The following is a 17,607-nucleotide window of genomic DNA, read 5'->3' as shown; positions in this document are numbered from 1 at the left end:
ATAATGTGATGGGAAGTATTTGTATTTTTTTCGCCTATGCATTGCTTCCTTATGCTTAACGTGATAGTTATCATGTCAGAATTTGTTCACTGTCTATATGTAATTACACATTGGGGTTTTTAGATTTTTTGTATAAGATGTTCCTTGCTATTTCATGTAAACGATGATTAAAGTTATGCTCCACCCCTGTAACGGCTGAATCGACCAACAGCACCTGTAAATAAATAAATAAATAAATAAATAAATAAATAAATAAATAAATAAATAAATAAATAATATTTTTTTACATTTTAACTTTTTACTGATGTGTTTAATTGTTCGTGTTGACAATGAATACGCTTGCGAAAATTGTGTACCTTTTTTAAGGCTTGTTCGATGCGATAGTGCTTTTTCTACATAGCAATGTTATTTCCGAAAAAGCACAATAGACTGCAGTTTGTATAAATATTAATTGTTATGCATTGATTTCTCAAACTTCCATTAGGGAGATAATGGATTACATAAAAACTCCTCTTTAGCTGATTTTATTTCATTTTATTTTATTTTATTTTATTTTATTTAGTACATAGTGCGAACCAGAAATGGTCCAAGCAGGAATGGCACATCACATAAAAACAGGAATAACATGCACCATACATAATGCGATTCTCTCTACTTAATTCACAATGAATGGGGATCACATAATTTGTTCCAATCAGACACTGCCCATGGAAAGAAAGAATACATAAAGACATCAGTTCTCGCGAAATATGGGGTAAGCAAATAGGGATGGCGATTTCGGGTCTGCCTAGTTGATAGGAAAAATAGATACGGTGATGGATCAATGGCGAGCTTATTGTTCAGTAGCAAGAAAACAAAATCAAGCCGCTGTTTGAGTGTGCGCGAAGCAAGTGGCTGAATGCCATTTGCAGTCAGTAGTGCAGAGGGTGAATCAGATGGTATTTGTTGTATATAAAACGAACTGCTTTTCTTTGAACCCGTTCAATTTGATCAATAATAAACTTGGTGTAAGGATCCCATACTGTGCTGGCGTATTCTAATTCAAGCCTTACAAAATAAAAATAACTAAGAAGCTTTACATTTGGAGGGCAGTTATGCAGTTTATGTCTTAAAAAGCTGAGTTTTCGGGGGGCAGCTGAACATACGTTGTCTATGTGGACATTCCAAGATAAATTGTTAGTTATGGTGAAGCCCAAATATTTATAGCTAGTGACCTCTCTCGGGGTTGACGGCCCTAGTTGGTAAATATAGTCTAGCGGATTTTTTTTTCACATGTCAGACGCATACATACACCTTTGTCTACGTCGAGGGTCATTCCCCATTTATGACACCACTGATCTATATTGAAAAGATTTGTGTTAAGTTCATTTTTATCATGAACAGAGTAAATATCACGAAACAAAACACAATCATTGGCAAATAATCTAATTTGTACTGTAGTTGTTATGACATTGACAATATCGTTGATATAAATCAGAAAAAGCAATGGCCCGAGTACACTTCCCTGGGGCACACCTGATGAGACATGAAGAGATGGTGAACGGTGGTCATTAATGGCAACAAACTGTGACCGGTTGGTAAGATATTCGGCAATACAGTTTACGAGATTGTGTGGATGGCCAATCCGCTTAGTTTTTTAATCAGTTTATCGTGAGGTACTCTCTCAAACTCTTTACTGAAATCTAATAAAATTATGTCAGTTTGCTTATTAATATCAAGATTTTGTGCAAATGAGTGGATTACTGTAACCAATTGCGTTACTGTTGAATATCCCTTTCTAAACCCGTGTTGAAGTTGTGTCAAAATAGAATGTTGGTCAAAAAAATTGGGTGGCCAATATATGTTCAATTAATTTACAGCAGGCCGACGTTAAAATATAGGACGATAATTTTGAGCAGAAAGACGGTCCCCTTTTTTGAATACAGGACTAATGCGAGCGGCCTCCTAGTCACCTGGTAGCTTTGATGACAACAATGAAACACAAAAAAATTATACAGTAATTTTACGACATGCTCAGCATACCTTTTTAGGAACATATTTGGCAGATAATCCGGTCCACACGTTGTTTTGGACTTGAGGTTTAAAAGCATCGCGAATACGTCAGAGTAAGACACAAAAGATGCTTCAGATGGATCGAACACTTTACCGCTTTGTACGTATGTACTAGAACCAGAAAACACACTTTGAAAATACGTATCGTAGCCACCGCTCTCTGGTCAGTAGCAATCACCCCCTCAATTGCTATTTCGGTCACGGGTTTCTTTTTGTCGGCGATATAATTCCAGAATTTACTTGGGTCATTTTTTTTTGGGAAAATGGGCAGCAGTGTCATAACGTAGCGATCTTGGAGGAGCGTACGGCCCGTGCAAGGCTGACCTTGAGGGTTGAAAGAGCACTAGTCTGTGCTTGATTTTTCCGTAAACGCTTTATTTATCGCTTTAAATGAATAATATCGCGCGTAATCCAAGGAGTTTGTTTGTGAACCTTCTTACGTTTATTCGGAATAAAGTTGTCTATGCAACTGTGGCACATTTCTTTAAATCGGTTCCACATGTTCCAACATCTTCAGCATCAAATATAGCAAAACACGATTCCATGTAGTCTATCTCAGATACGTCATCTGCTCGTGATTAATTTTTGAAACAACGAACCAATGATTTTTTATCACTCGGGCATCTGGTAAGGGGAACGGATACACCAACCAAGTTGTGATCGGACAGGCCCTGTTCCACAGAAACAGTGTGCTGCTCTAGTTCATGGCTTATAAATACCAAATCTAGAATGGAACTACAGGACCCATGCACACGGGTTGGCTCTTTCACAACTTGCATCAGGTTATGAGCAAGCATGACGTCGAACAAAGCCTCCGTCTCTTTTTTGTTCAAGGGCCCCGTCGTAAAGCGTTCCCAGTCAACAGAAGGTAAGTTAAAATCACCAGCTAACAAAATTTTCTAGTTGCGAAACTGGGACATATGTTCACGTAATTTTGCCGTGCATTCAAACGTAGCCTCAGGGGGTTTGTATACGGCATATAAAATGAAGCTATGGCTCCAACAAGACAGTCTGATGCATGCACACTCTAGTTCATCGACACTCGCGATAATTGTAGCCTGTATTGTGTTTTTCACAAGGACGGCTATTCCACCACCCCTTGTAGCTCTGTCTTTCCTAAACACTTTATACGATGGTGGAAATACGTCATCGTCAGCTATTTCAGGGCGCAACCATGTCTCAGACACAATCGCTACATGAGGGTCGTATTCAAGTAAGCCAATTTCCGTGAGTTCAGTTTTATTGCTTACGCTTCGAGCATTCACATTAACCAATCAGAGACAAGTTTGTTCTGAGCGCTTCACGCAAATATTGGAACGTTTACTTTTTGTTGACCAAACCCGCGAAGAAACTGTAGAATGTCCTCTTAGGTCTTGATAAGTGACTGGGCATATCGTCTGGTTATCGGACGATTGCTGCTTCCGTCGTTTTTTTTTTTTTTTCGAGTGGTACTCTTTCTCCATTTTCACAGTCCCAGACGTATGCTCGGTTATCTATGTACAGCTTGTCAAAGGCCAAGTTTACTTTTTCGTTATTATCTCGGTTTGCTTTGGCACTTGTCCAAAGATTTTTTCTAATGTCTCGTATTTATTTGTAATGTCTCGGATGTGTAATGGTTGTTAAGTAGTGCTGTCTGAATAAACACGATTCATTTGTAAAATGGGTGTGCATTTTTTTTACCAGCAAGAACTGCCAACAGATCAACGTATATGCAATACCCGTGACCGCAGCCTGTTTGGCCCCAAAAAACAGCTGATGAAAGCACTCCCGAATAACAGTTGAAGAAACACCCGACTTTCGCACAAGAATGCTCCAACTGAAACCACAGTGTCGCGATGGCAAGGCCGGAAAAGAAACCTTATGATAGTTTAATTCCGGCCTCTAGGGGTGCTAGCAGTCATGTGGGCCACATGGTTCAATGAGAGTGTCTCACCAGGCCCCGGAAACTTTCAAGTTCAAGTGCTCACCTGTAGGGGGCGAAAAAATCAACCCCGGCACGTTTCTGCTTCAAACACCTGGAGTGGATTTACTAACCTATCTCGCCACTCGCGCTATTGCACTTTCTTGTAGAGGCACCCTCGTCGGGGCCAAGTTATAATTTTAAAATGAACAAATACTACATCTTTGCGTACCGCTACACATAAAAAACAACTTGTTATTCTAGCAAAGGTTTTTGTTAAACAAGTACTGCGTCATCAATTTTTGCATTAGTTTTTGCTCCACTTGATTCGAGGTCAGAAGCAACCTGTTGACATCAATATCCTCATTTCAAAGTTTGCGGCGGCCAATGGTGTCGACGGCGGGTAACGGCTCGCGGTACGTTCGGATGTGTCACGGACTGTTTTGTTTCGCTGTAAATATTTCGAGTCTCTTTCGACCGACACACTCTTTGTCGTTCTGTTTATTTTGACTCCTTCAAATGCTTTCGCGAAGGGAATTCAAGTGCCTTCTGGGGAACGAAGTGACCGTGCAAGCTTTCATCGAATGAACACCCGTTGCAAGCCCGGGCTGGTGAGTAGAAACCACTTCAGTTTTTTTTAAGGACGGTTGCTTGCAGGGCTAGTTGGTTCATTTCAACATGTGTAGTTTTTTTGCCAATGACTGCGTAGGCGTCACACGGTGGCAGCGCATTGCAACATTAAATTTTAAAACTGTTTAACGTCTTAATCCGTTACCTGAAAAACGTGCGTTACTTGCAGCGTCGCTTCACGTGGGAACGAGTCACTGACTCAATAGTTATTTCTCAAATTCTATCACCAGGTAACACCAACTAGGCCATTGCGATGAAAGACGGCAAATAAATAAATCACTGTCGCCTCGCATGTGTCTTCGTAGCTAGCCGATATATTATCTAAATTTGCCACTATTGTACGACTCACGATCACTTCATAGTGGGCATGTGAATCGTCAGAAATTATTAATTGCAAAATGAACACCCCCACAGTGAGGGGTATTAATAGGCTTTCCGACATTTATTTGTGCCTTGTGACAGTTTACGAACAACACTCAGAACTGTTTTGTCCTAATTAACTGTGTTTAGCTCATACAAGTTTACAAAAAGAGGCACCAAAACTCATAAGGCTGCACTCAATTGCTTTAGCTTTGCACATATGTTCAATGGGCTCCTATGTTGTAGGCCCGTGTGCTCAGATTTGGGTGCACGTTAAAGAACCCCAGGTGGTCTAAATTTCCGGAGCCCTCCACTACGGCGTCTCTCATAATCATATTGTGGTTTTGGGACGTTAAACCCCACATATCAATCAATCAATGGGCTCCTAAAACAATAAATCGTAAAGGTGATGAGCACTTGCCGCACAGCTTCCTCAAAAACGTGAATGCTGTCGTGAAGAGCAAGATTGTGTTCATTGCATGTGATACTGTTTTTTTTTCATATAGCAGAGAAACGTCCCAGATTTTTTAGTACGTCTGCTTTTGTTTAAATTAAGTTGTCATAACTATAGTGTCTATAGTGTAGGTCATGAAAAAAATCTAGGATATTGCACAGGTAGTTGAAACATAAATGATCTTGACTTATTCACAGCCACACTGCAAGATAGTACGTATTTGAAGTCCTAACCTCTAAAAGTTGCAGGGAAACAACAACTTCAGCTTTCAAGCAAAAGTATACAGAAAAAAAAACACAATAACAAGTGTGTAATAAATGTGACCTTTATTGATCCAGTATTCGGACAGATTGACATGATGTACCACCATTTGATTTCAGAAGTGACTGCTAGAAAGTGCTCAAGTTCTATCGATGTGTCTGTGCAAAAAAAAAAAAGAGTTTGTGCTCAGAGCTGAGCAGTTAGTGTACTTTAAGAGCACCAACAATGATGTACAAACAACAAGAATGTACAATGCATGCCTAAAGCTTATTTTCTTAGAATTGGGCATTTTCGATCTGTAAGCACACACCTCATAACTCTGTTCCTTTAGCCTGCATGTTCGCTGCATACGCAGCAGACCGGTCATTACATGCGACGAGAAATCCAGGTGTAGTAACTGTGTAACATAACTCCAACAATAAACGTAGCAAGCCTGAAATATTTTTAGGCCCATCACCTAAATACATATTTCCTTTGATATGGGCTCACAGCTGAAAATTAAAACTAGTGCCTACCCTGTAGACACGACGCGACATTGCACAATTGTGAAGTACTCAATGTAGCATTGCAGAGCTAAAAAATTTCAGAAGTGCACGCATCCGCAATTGCTTATTCAACAAATTTATCAAAATTACATTGCTCTCACTGCACGAGCTATCTATCGGCAACGTTCAAGTTTCCTTCCCGATTCCACATCATGCATTCACTTCACTTCAAAATTAACACTACAGGGCAAGCGCCACATCTGACGGCAGAATCGGACCCTTGTCCTAAGGCCACGCTAATATTAACTCGAGCACCACAACACAATGAGAGCGACGTTCATTCAGCGATCTCGATGTTCAGTTACATGCATATGCTTGTTAGCTTTCAGGAGATAAAAAAACAGAGGTAGCGAGCAGCGCGAACCAGCCGCGGACCCCCCCCCCCCCCCCTGCAGCAAAAAAGTGCGTCTGTTTATTGATGATGATAGTAGTACCAGCGCCATCTCGCCTCGCAGTATTGCAATTCAGTACGCCGCTGCTACGTATTTGCATGTTATTTTGATACAACAGCCCAAAGATACTGTTTCCGTTCTCTAAACTGGTAGGTGTTCTGTGGTCTCACGGAGTATCTGCTCTTCACGTTTACTATGTTGCTCTATGGCTTAGCTGTTGATAACAAATGTCCGACGCTTCACAGTACGGGGTACTCTATCATGGAAGAGCCTTGTGCCGTCCTGTGGTTTACAGCAGGAAACCGTGTTTAGAAGAAGAGGTTAACAATTTGAGTACTCGGTACTCAACTATGGGAGAGCTGAAAGCCGTCCCTGGCAGCACTGCAGGGCACAGTAAAGCGACAACATCAACAGTACAGGTCTTGCAAGTACAATGAATCACGGCTTGTGTTTCAAGCCTTTTCGTACAGAACCGCAAAACATAGTCTAGGTACGCTAAAAACAAACAACTGTTTTGCTTCTAAAATTTTTCATGTTCTTGTTCACATTTATATCATGATTGTTTTCTTTCTAGACAATGAACTTTTAACGAAGATAAATAATATTACCGTTACTTAGGCTGATATTGCATCATATTTTTCCTCGTCTGAACGCAAACGCTTCTTGATCTCAGGCGCGACTTCTCGCTTTTTTCAAGAGATGGCGCCACGTAGCGTGCCGCGAGATGCGCACCGGTCTGTTGTGCCGTGGTCATACCGCGGCCTCATACGCGAAGCAATTATCAAAACTAATCTCGCCCATTCACAGCAAGCAATGGCGTTTGCATATGGACGAGTACGTGCACAATGTGATGTGTAGTTTGCTCGATTGTGTCCTGTAAACATGCGTAAGATTGTGGCTAGAACATCTAATTAATCTACTATCCTGGTGTAATGGTCAAGCTTAAATGTAAATTAACGTACGAGGGAGCCAGGAAATTTTCAGCTAAGCAATTCACTTCCTTATCAGGAATATTTGGCAGCAAGAACGTCGGAGTGAATTTGTCTTGATATGCGCGAAGCCATATTGCGTCGCGGTGTTTGTGTGTATGTGTGCCGCTAGTACTGTTAAGGAACGTTGGTATGACGCGCCTGCTACCCTGCGCTCTACAAATGCATTAACATGTTACCGCGCGCGCGCGCGCGCGCGTGTGTGCGTGTGCGTGTGCGTGCGTGTGCGTGTGTGTGTGTGTGTGTGTGTGTGTGTGTGTGTGTGTGTGTGTGTGTGTGTGTGTGTGTGTGTGTGGTGTGTGTGTGCGTGTGTGTCCTGCATCTTGGGAAAGTGGTAATATCGTGCCGCCGTGTTTTTGGTCAAATAAATATTTTGGATTTTACGGCAATATTCAACACGACCTATACATCTTCCTTCGAAATGTTTTCCCGTTGGCTTTAGTACATTGATCAAGCTTTCTTTAGTACATTGATCAAGCTTTCTTTAGACAGACAGACAGACAGGCACACAGACAGACAGACAGACAGACAGACAGACAGACAGACAGACAGACAGACAGACAGACAGACAGATAGATAGATAGATAGATAGATAGATAGATAGATAGATAGATAGATAGATAGATAGATAGATAGATAGATAGATAGATAGATAGATAGATAGATAGATAGATAGATAGATAGATAGATAGATAGATAGATAGATAGATAGATAGATAGATAGATAGATAGATAGATAGATAGATAGATAGATAGATAGATAGATAGATAGATAGATAGATAGATAGATAGATCCAGCGCGAGAAGGAGAAATACTTATTCAATGTATTAAACCGATCATAAATATCCATCAAATAAAATCATTTTCTTGGTGCCTACGCGTAAATCCCATACTTATTTTGCACAACAGCCGATCAAATGACCCAAATTTCGTCTTTCTGCGACTTCGTGCTCGATGCGACCACGGCAGCAGGCTGCCTTTTTATCACTACTTGGTAATCCCAATTTTAATATCATGAAATATAAAGAAACGGGCATAAAGAGTCCCCACTGGAACAGCTTCAGGACAGGGTGGCCAACAGTTCGTTTTCGTAGGATAAGATCCTAAGCCAAAGTCTAAAAATATACCGCAGCAGCACGCCAGGGGGTGAAGGGGGCTCTATTTTTTATGATGCAGCCCGGTAGGTTCCTGACCCCCAAGCCCCCAATCTGTACTCTCCGCCTATGGCTGGAGGACAGATCGTAGTGCTGCAGTGGACGTAGGTGCCAACTTCATTTACAAAATTTGGCCACTCACACGCCACGCGCAATCGTTATGACATAGATTAAGGCTAAGAAACACAACTCGCAATTCACAGCCACGCTTGTGAAAGTGTGTACGTAGTCTTATAAGATTTCAGTGTCCAATGCCCTTGTGGCTTTTTAGGTGTGATTACTTATTAGGCAAAAAAAAATTGGGATGTCTTTCCTGTCGGGACTGCGGGTTGCACCGCCTCCGAGTTTCGCACCGAAGGGCAACAGGTGGTCGTCTCGGTGGAAGGAGCCACCAACGGCCAGGTCCCCCATGCCAACGAACAGGTCCCCCATGCCAACGAACAGGTCCCCCATGCCAACAGCGCCCCCGTTCAGGCATCGTTCGCACAAGCCCACTCAAAGAAAGTCGGCGTCGCGGCGGCGGTGCCGCCGTTCTCAGCGCAGCTCCGGCCTAACGCCACGGCTGCTGCTATTGTGCCACCTACACTGACCATGAATGGCGTGAGCCACGGCGTCGTCGTAGGCGCCACAGCCAACGGGCCCCGCTGCGTGGCTCCCACTGAGGAGGGGTCGATACATGACTCCTCGCCACTGCCCCAGGTTCCCGGTGACGTGCACCCAAACTGCATATGCGAATCCAGGCAGAGGTCCAGCGATGAGCTCCACCTGCAGGTGAGCATAGTTTCGTAATAGTTACGCCCAGAGAGAAGTCTGCCGCTTGTGAAATTTCAATTACATTCGAGAGTTTTAAAACAGCGCAACGCAAAGCTTTGCGTTCGCGTCGCAAGCTTCAGATGAGCATAGATTAATAATACGATCTCCATCTACAGGTGAGCAAGGTACAGATGAGAATCGATTAATAATACGAGCTGTGTCTACAGGTGAGCATAGTTTCGTAATATTACGGTAGTAAAGGAATTGTAATCTTATTAGATAGTATTAAGAACCACGCGAAACCTTGCGCTTGTGTTGCGTCCTACATGATCACCTCGTGTAGTTTCGCGTTCAGTGACAAACGCTAACACTATACGCCCGCAAGCTTTGCGTACGGTGTTGTAAAGCTATCCCCTGCAATCTTATGCGGTGCGCCACAATTTAATGGGATGGGAAAAAAAGTGCGAATCGCCCTAATGCCTAAGTATTGAAACTAACCAAAAACTTTTTCTTCTCGTAACGTCTAACCAAATAACGTGTCCTCAATAGGGCGTCTTTAAGGTAGTGCTGACTATGGAGGATTAGAAAAAGCTAGCAAATGCGTAATGTATTTGCCCCGAGATTTATTGTGAGCACCCATCGCCACAAGCTAAGCCTACAAAATTGGTTGAGTGTGGCTCTCAAAGAGTGTGCCGAATTGACACGCACTCTGCGCGTGTTGAAACTTAAGGACGTGAATATAAAGCAAATAGAAGTTTACTTCGGAGCTTAGAAGTTACAGAGTGCACGGCAGCTGCTTGATAAATTCGATGTGGGCGACAACTTGCGGCAGTACAGCCATGTTTTTCGCACTAAATAATCATTATTCCGTGGTGCCGTGGAGCCTTTGGAAAGTAGAGATGAAAACTTTATTCATTTTAGGCACAATTGCAATATTTCTTCCGCCATTTGCACCTTACCACATGAAGAATGGAGAACTCTTTTTCTGGTATTGTTGAGCCACAAAAGATAAGCCAAAATCACTAGGCAGATCGCAGTTCCAAAACGCAAGAAAGGCTTAAACGTAATATTCTTCCGACAAGGCAACTTCTAAAGCTCATAAGGACACACAACGAGTTGAGAACGTGGGCACTGCTATTCGTTTCGCAAGAATCTGCGCTCGACAATCGCATATAACGTTGACCTGCTGCACGGAACTCGTGAGCGCTTTCATCGGGACGAGAGATAAGAAAATCCGATCGCAGCGTGCCACAAATGTCCACTCGTACTAAAAAAATTCTGAAAATTTGTGCGGCGGCGAATTCATGAGGCAATAAGATCTTTACAGAGTTCATTTTAATGGCTTCTAAAAACGTTTTGCGGGACCCCTTTAAAGGAGTTCACTGCCTGGCGAATTGATCGCTACAAAAACTTTTAGTCTGTTAAGTGCGTTACCGATATTCGTTGTGTGCTGCAATTGCTTTCTCTACGCCCATACCGACTAAGGTCCCTAGATTTTTCTCTCTTCGAATATAAGTACGGAAAACCGTTGAAGAGCCATCGACGAACGTCGTTGGCTAACGCTCGTTTTCGGCAGCCATGTTCGTCCTAACGCTTTGGTAGCACATGGTTTAGGAATGCCCCGCTCAATAACTACGGGGATTCCGAATGTACTTGGACATACAGTGCAAATACTTCAAGTTATGAAGAAAATAGCGGCACACACCGGCTGCGCGACCAATGGCAGAGTAGTCACGATTATTGTTCCGGAAGCAAAATGTTGCCGGTAGGAAGCTAAGCACGAAGGGATAGCGCGGGGCAAGTAAGTTATGTTACGCCCACGCCCTGTTTATGATGAAGTGTCATGCGCGTTGGCATGGCAGGAGGGTTGAAGAAGAGAAACCTGTCCCCCCTCAAGCCTCACCCAGCACTTGCCCTCACGCAAGCTCCCTTTCAGCATTCCGATATGCTAACTGGTTTGCACCCCCCTCCTCACGAGAAATTCCTGCCGACGACCATGTGTACTGCACGCTTATTTGCAAAGTAATCGTATGCGTGGCGGTCACTACAAACTGCCGTAGCTCCCGTTGTCTGATGGTCCCGCAGGAGATCCAGAAGACACTACCATCCCACTTCCCGCATCGACCCACTCAGGGAAAGCTCGGCCGCCCCATCCAGCTCATGGCCAACCACTTTTCCGCCGAGATCCCGGCGGGCAACGTGTACCAATATGACGTGGAGATCTTCTACGAGAACAACAAAGAGGCGAAGATACCTGAGAAGCGCAAGTACCGCTGCATAAGCACAAAGATCAACAGACTTGTCATCGAACTCCTAGTCAAGAAGTACCGCCTAGACTTGAGCCACTGCATACCGGCAATCGACGGCCGAAAAAACCTGTACACGCGTCGGGAGCTCAAGTTCCGCGAGCGGACCTTCGCGGTAGACCTCGAGGAAGACCAGAGGGTGCAGAAGTTCGCCGTCAAGATCCAGTACGCGGCCACCGTGAACCTGGACGCCCTGCACACAGTCTTCGAGAACCGAGTCAACACAGTCCCGCAGGAGGTCCTGCAAGCCATCGACATTGTCCTGCGTCACGGCCCTTCCATCAAGTTAACTCCCGTTGGCCAGTCCTTCTTCAAGCCGCCACTTCCGAACCAGGCGCGCCCTCTGGGGGGCGGTCGCGAAGTGTGGTTTGGCTACTACACCAGCGTGCGACCGGCTCAGTGGAAGCCCATGCTGAACGTGGACATGTCGGCCACCGCGTTCTACGAGCCGCAGCCGGTCATATCGTTCATGTGCAAGATCTTGAGCGACAGACGCCGCGAGATGACCGCGGCCGACTTCCGCGACCTCCGGGACTTTCAGAATGTTCCGCTCAACAAGGAACTCAAGGGTCTGCGTATCAAGGCGAGTATACCGCTGTATTAATGGGGCTGGTGGGTGGTCAAGGAGGTTTTGACCCCACTCTCCTCCTGTTTTCTCGCCCTTTTGAGGTAGATATCGAGTAGATATGTAAATAACATAAGTATAATGATGAATAGATATCGATGAATTGGTATAGATGGATATCCAAAGCCTCGGGGAAACTAGGATATCCCACGAATATGATTTCACAATATGTAGAAACGATACCTATATACGAGCTGTGCGTCCTCCAGTTGCAGTATGAAGAATCTACTATTGTTTGGGATTTTGAAAAGAAAAATACTTAAGATTTCGTTGTAGGCAGATGGTGAAACTGCTGTAAAGCAAAGTCTAGCTATGTAATGACATGGTGGCGCCACTATGTTTCAGCTTTTTGACCAGCATTCGTGATGTCTTCAGAGACTCTGCTTCAATTCTTTGAAAGCGTGATTTTGGCATAATTGTTTTCAAACCCATAAACAAAAATGACCCGCATGGCGACATCTTGTGGTTCCCTTCTGCGTTTCTCGTACTCAATTACTACTCATTAGGTGACCCACCTGCCGTACCCTCAGAAGTACAAGGTCGTCCGGGTCACCAAGGAGCCCGCCAAGAAGCTGTTCTTCGACATGCAGGACGGCTCCCGTTGCTCGGTGGCAGACTACTTCCAGAACCGCTACGGTCGCCTAGTTTACCCGAACCTGCCCTGCATTCAGGTCGGAAACCTCGCGCACCCCGTCTACCTGCCCCTCGAGGTCTGCGAAATTGTCGAAGGCCAGCACTGCCGGAAAAAGCTGGACGAGAACCATACCTCGGAGATGATCAAGCGAACCGCTCAGCCTCCAGCCAAGCACTTCAACGAGATTCGCCAGTCCGTCTGAGACCTGGTCAGCAGTAACGACCAGTACCTGCGTGAGTTCAACATTAAGATCAGCCTTGAGCCGACTCAGCTGAAAGGGCGAGTGCTCGAGCCGCCATCCCTGGTGTTCGAGAACAACGTGGTGACCAAGCCTCGCGAGGGCACCTGGGAGCTGCACGGCAAACACTTCTACAAGGCAGCCTCACTGACGCGCAAGACGCTGCTGAACTTGATCCGCTTCGCTCAGAGAGACGGGTAGGTTTCTTTGTTGTTTTCTTTTGTCTTAGGAGCTCACAGGTAAATCCGAGCATACAGAGGTGGTTCAAAATCTGCCCCATACTTCACTCAGCCTGCCCCGTCATGACGACATTGGCTCATCAAAGGTTCCATTTTTTTTAAAGACGATAGTCTCTGGGGACCTTCGACGGGAAACTTTTGTTCTGTCCGTCTGTCTGTACATTTCTCTGTTTGTCCGCCTGTAACGATACTTCAAACTGCCAACACCTTCCGCAGCGCCCACCAATATTGCTCAAACTTTAGCGTTCATAGTTGTGCGATTGTCATATAAAAAGCAATTATTGCACATACCTGAGGCACCATAACCACATGTCGATGTTTTGTATGTCTGCCTTTATGCTAGAAGAGGCACACGCAAGTAACTCTAAAGACTGTAGCGTTTATTGCGCTGCGCTGACAGTGCAACGCGATGCTCTAAAGGTGAGTGTTTCCAACGCTTTGCTACGACGACACGGTAATGGCACCTGCCCGTCGCTTTGCGTTCTACACCTTATCACCTCCGAGACTGGCGCGCATCTTTCTTTGCGGGCGCGCACGCCCTCGTTTTCTTAGATAACTGTCAGATGGCGCTCGTGTCTAACGTGTCGCAATGTGCTCGTTCGCCTTCGCTACACGCTCGAGGCACTCTAACGTAGCGCCTCCAGAATACCATTCACCGATTCTCTTGCGCAAAACATCAAGTAAGCATTTCGTTCACTCTCTCCAGACGCAATAGTATTGTCTTTCGACGACGTTTGTAGGGTAACAAGCAGATTCGGGTCATTTTTTTTCAAAAAGCGAATTCTCACACACATCTAGAAGTCCAGGCGAGGACAGAAACTTTCAGACGTCTGCATGAAAAGTTAGGTCATGTTAAATGGAACGATCTACGTAGCAGGTCATAGCTGGGCAGTACCGCAATACAAGTTTGGTAGAAAATAGCATGTTGAAGTCCCGCTGGTCCGCAACTCTGCAATAGTGGCTAATGGCACATACATTGCATATGTGGTAAAAGTCTTCGGCGCTGCTGAAGGCAGAAGTGCCAGATACGATGTTGTTGGCTTCTGCCGATATCTCGTTGCCACTCATAGCCGGTGCAGCCCTCAAATTTTCGGTACCCAGTTGATCCGGGAGAGGTGTTGCAATACTCTGTTTATACAGATGGTATTGCTCCTCTCTGACATGTGACATATTCTTTCGTGAATCGTGTGTTGAGATAAACCACTACGGTCTGAAAAGCATATTGAGAGGAATCAAGCAAAGATGGCATCTTCGGGTAATTCGCTAATTGTTCTAGTAGTCTAAATAATGGCAGGAAACTTCCGCTAGCTAGAGGGAGTGAGCCTCCGCCCAATCCCGGGATACATCCTCCATCTATCCGTGCAGTCTGGCTAACTTTTTCACTGTTCTGGAAGCCAGAATCATGGCAAGTAATTGCACTCGAGCTAGGGGAGCATGAGCCACCGTCCAATCGTGGGATACATCCCGATCTATTTGTGCAGTCTGGACAACTTTGTCAAGTTGCTGGTGCGTACGGGCAACGAGCTCGGCATGCGTATTGAGCAGCCGGTGGACATCAGCTCGGCCGACACGAACCGCAAGCCGATCCGCACCATGCTGCTTGAGGAGCAGTGCAAGGTCCCCAACATCCAGATGGTCATCATCGTCCTGGCCTAGAGCACGAACTACGCCGATATCAAGCAGGTGGCCGAGACAGAGATCGGCCTCCCAGTGTGTCATGGACAACAACGTCGTCAAGAAGTGCAACCCGGCGCTAGTCACCAACCTGTGCCAGAAGATGAACACCAAGCTGTGCGGCACCAACAACAGGCTCCTGTCCCAGGAGAAGCCGGCTATCTTCCTGAAGCCCGTCATCATTATCGGTGCGGACGTCCCTCACCCGGCGCCCGGGGACAAGCACCGTCCCTCCATCGCCGCCTGCGTCGGCAGCCTGGACCCGATTCCTTCCAGCTTCCACACTTCTGTTCGGGTCCAGATGGAGGACTTGACGGCCACATCTCGCGTGGAGATCATCAGGGACCTGAAGGACTTCATGAAGGACCTGCTCAAGGCCTTCTACCGGGCCACCAAGCACAAACCTGAGCGCATCATCTTCTACCGGGACGGAGTGAGTGAGGGGCAGTTCATGGAAGTCCGCAACCACGAGGTGAGCGCGCGCGGTTGTGGCTGCCTGAAACGATGCTCGTTGGTAGTTCTTATATTGTAATTGAAATGGCTGCAGCTGGCCCATTGTATAATTTACTTTCTAACTCGTAATATGGCTGCCGGCTCATGATACTTATACCGGTGCTCGCGCTTCCATTTGCTTTCGTGCACGCCTGTTCGGCCTAATACCCTCGTGTCGTAATCGATACGGCAGTCATTGGCATGATGCCAGGGCCTAATATTTGTAATCGATATGGCTGTTAATTACGCTGTTTCTCGCTCTCCAGTATAATCGGAATGACTTCGTTCTTTTACCCATCTAGCCCGGGAAAGAAACCCTCATTTCTCCATCTATCTGCCGACTAATAACAGCCCTGTTTGTCGTCTCTTTCTGTGTGTAACCCCAGGTGAGCGCCATCCGGCTTGCCTGCCAGGAGATGTCTCCCAACGAGACGTACGAGCCGGCCCTCACTTTCACCGTCGTTCAGAAGCGACACCACACCCGGTTTATGCCGGCCAGCGACCGCGACGGTGTCTGCAAGTGCCGAAACGTCCCACCCGGCACCACCGTCGACTCCGTTGTGACTCACCCGCTGAATTTCAATTTCATCTTGTGCAGCCACTTCGGCATACAGGTATACGAGCGCGATTATCAGTGCGCGTGTTCCCACCCATTAAAAATGATATACCGTATACGTTGATAGCTACAGTCATGGTTAGGTCCTCCGTCATAGCTTAGCTGTCACCAGAGTGTCGCGCTGCATACTCCAAGGCTCCAAAGCAGTGTACTCGGAATGACTTCGATCTGTTACCCATCCATTATTGGGCAAAATAATTCCCGGCCAAGGTCACGCAGTTTAGCTTACTTTTCAAAGAACCCCAGGCTTACGCCCTACAACGTACCTCGTGCGATAAAACTTCCCTAATTACCACTATTTTAATAGTTTTTCTTGTGATACTTCCACTCACAAATTTTTGTCTGCCTGCCTGTTTGTCTGTCAAATAATTCATCCAATCACCGAAGTTTTAAGCACTTGCTGAACGCCCGGCCATCTTAGTCTGGGTGAGGCTCAACATGATTGAGGCACAACATCAATACGTACCTATGGAGCAGTTTGTTTATTTCAGTTATTCATTACACAGCACTGACAGTGCGACATAATGAACAAACTAAAACAGGTGTTTCCCACGCTTCGCTAGAAAAATCAACACGGTGCTGCCAGTGCTTTGCCACTCTACAGAAACTTCCGTTTCTTGACGTTACTGCCAGGTGGAATCCATATCTCGTACGTGCAATCTCTCCAAACAGAAGACTGTGGTCTTTTCACAAAGTAAGTCTTTTTGCAATCTTGTCATTTCCTTTTTTTTTGTTACGTACTGGCGCAGGGCACGAGCAAGCCTTCCCACTACTACATTGTGTGGGACGACTCCAACTTCTCGGCGGACGACCTGCAGAAGCTCAGCTTCTACCTCTGCTACACGTACGCCCAATGTGCGCGCAGTGTCAGCATCCCGGCTCCGGTGTACTACGCCCACCTGGCCGCGTACCGCGCCAAGAGCCACGTGATCAGCAAGGTTGACGTCTCGAGTTCAAGCAGTGACTCGTCCGGCGGCTCGGCCGACTTAATCACCACCAGCCAGTATGTGCAGGCCGTCAAGGTGCTCGACAATTTGCAGACGGCCATGTACTTCGTCTGACCGTCGTCCTTGGCTTCCCGGATCAGGTTGGTAGACGCTAAAGGACAAAACGATTTTCCCCTATTCATCATCATCATCAGCCTGGCTATACGCCCACTACAGGACAAAGACCTCTCCCATGTTCTGCCAGGCAACTCTGTCCTGTGCTTGGTGCTCCCACTTAATACCCGAAAACTTTCTGGTCTCATCTGCTCACCTAACCTTTGCCTTTCCCTCATCCGCTTGCCTTCT

General features: G+C 45.7%; 1 pseudogene; it reads left to right on the top strand.

Annotated features, from left to right (window-relative positions):
* Window positions 1-11,494: 11,494 nt before the first annotated feature.
* LOC119161843 (protein argonaute-2-like) lies at window positions 11,495-17,376 on the top strand (annotated as a pseudogene).
* Window positions 17,377-17,607: the final 231 nt, after the last annotated feature.

This window comes from Rhipicephalus microplus, chromosome X (genome assembly GCF_043290135.1).
Source record: "Rhipicephalus microplus isolate Deutch F79 chromosome X, USDA_Rmic, whole genome shotgun sequence".
NCBI classification, from domain to species: domain Eukaryota; kingdom Metazoa; phylum Arthropoda; class Arachnida; order Ixodida; family Ixodidae; genus Rhipicephalus; species Rhipicephalus microplus.
Note: the sequence above shows the minus strand (reverse complement) of the source record. Positions and strands in the feature narration are given on the sequence as shown.